Genomic DNA, 2311 nt, shown 5'->3' with positions numbered 1-2311 from the left:
TTGTTTCTGTGTGTTTTTTTTGTTTTTTTTTTTTTTTTTGGGGGGGGGGGAGGGGGTTTTGTGTGTGTGTTGCTACTTTTCTTTTTTTCGTGAGTGTGTAGGTGAGCATACTGTTGTGTGTTGTGTGAGAGGAAAGTGGAATGGGAAAATGGGGGTTAAGATGAGGTAGTGGGGTAATGCAGATAGTTTAGATTAATTTTTTTATATAAATTAACTATACATAAAAATTAAATTAATTATTTTGAACTAATAGAATATAAGAAAATATATATAGTTAATCTAAAGATATAATTAAGAAACGCTAGCTTATTTATTAAATCTAAATTAAAAGAACACATATTTTTTGTAAATTTTCATTTTTGTAAACAATTGAAAATAAAATTTACCTTACACGTGATTCTATTTTTGTTGTTTTTAAGTATTTAGATTAGTTTTAAAAATTATTTAAGCTCTAAAAATGGTGTAAAATTTTAAGTTTGGACAAAAATTAGGAGTCTACATTGAGCAACTTTAAGTTTAGCTGCATGTAAAGTAAGTAAAACTTTAAAAGAATAGAGCTTTAGAATCTTCATAGCACTTGGCAATAGAAAGAATATTATGTATTATGCAAATAAGATTAATACCATTATTCTTGCTTCTTCCATTTTTAGCCCTCATTTCAAATCGTTTATTGGTTATCGATACTTAATTGACCAAGTTAGCTAGATTCTCTACGTTAGTAACAAATCATTCTTAGCCCCCTTTTCAATCTTCCACTGAACAATGGAACTTTCTCTATGAGGAGGTTTTGTTGTAATTGACGTAGCATTTCTGGAAAAGCTAAGAGTTGTTAGACCAATTCTAGGCTTATGTGATGTTAGGATCGCAATCTACAAATATATCATGTTGCCAATTATATGTATTAACAGTACACACTAAGGAATTGTTTGGTAGCTGGATAATATCCAAGTTGTTCATGTATTATTTTTCGTATAACATATACGACCTTGGGTGATCAGTGGCTTCTCTTGGCGATACGCCTATCCAGCAAGGTGATCATCAGCGAGTTCGTCGAGTCGAATGGAAAAGTCTTGGATGCTACAGGCACAGTTGGCGAGTTGAGTATGTTCGGCGATTCACCAAACATGATAGACGAGCTCAGGCGTCCATCGTCCAATTGAGACATATGTCAAATCACTTCTCACATGGAGCCACTCAACTGATGTTTTTCTCTTTACCTCTAGCATTGAGGACACTGCTGTTTTTTTTGGCGAATTTTCAGTCTTGGGTAGATTTGGTCATATTGCACATGGTTGACTTTCATCTGATCTTGGGAAAGACTTGGCTGTCCCCTTATTATGATGTGCTGAATTGTAACTCCAAGACACTAACTCTAGAGTAAAGATCATATCCATTCATTTTGGCAAGCAAGCTAGTGGAGAAGGGTTTAGCCTATTTGGCTCATCTTCGGGTTATCAGTGCAGAGTCCCCTTCCATTCAGTTAATCCCCATAGTTTTAGGCTTTCCAGAAGTAATCCCTACTTACTCGTCTGACATGTTTCTGGATAGAGATATTGACTTTTGTATTAATTTGAAGTTGGGTACTGACCCAATTTCTATTCCTCCATATTGCATGGCTCTGACAAAATTGAGGGAATTCAAGACTCAACTTTAGGAAATTCTTGATAAGGGGTTCATTTGTCCTAGTTCTTCTCCTTGGGATGCTCCAGTTGTGTTTGTGAAGAAAAATGATGGTAGCATGAGAATGTCCATAGATTGCCGACAATTGAATAAGTTCACTATCTGAAACAAATACCCCTTACATTGTATTGATGGTCTATTTGACTAGTTGTAAGGTGCTTCCATATTTTCTAAGATTGACTTGAGGTCACGGTACCACCAGTTAAAGATTAGGCCTGAAGACGTATCTAAAACGGTCTATAGGACATTGTAAGGGCATTATGAGTTCTTAATAATGTTGTTTGGGTTGTGTAACGACCCTAAAAAAAACGAACTAGTGAAACTAGAGCCTCACATGTGAGTTTGGAATCGAGAACTTAATGAAATGGTTATATTTGAATTTGACCCAAAAAGTTCTTAAAAATGTGCTTCGGAAGTTACCGGAAACTTGTTTAGCTGTATATAGAAAGATCCGTTTCGTTTTTCGAAAATCCGACTTCATATTCTTGTTTAGGGGGTCAAATTGAGTGGGAAATGGGTCTAACCCAAATTTTAGAGCAACCGTATCAAAATCCGAAATTTCCAAGTGAAGCCTTTTTCGAGGGTCTACTTTGGAGGGTCATATCTCCTAGCACACAAATTATTTGGGTGG

The sequence above is a fragment of the Solanum tuberosum genome, unplaced genomic scaffold (genome assembly GCF_000226075.1).
Source record: "Solanum tuberosum cultivar DM 1-3 516 R44 unplaced genomic scaffold, SolTub_3.0 scf00003, whole genome shotgun sequence".
In the NCBI taxonomy this organism is placed as follows: Eukaryota; Viridiplantae; Streptophyta; class Magnoliopsida; order Solanales; family Solanaceae; genus Solanum; species Solanum tuberosum.
Note: the sequence above shows the minus strand (reverse complement) of the source record.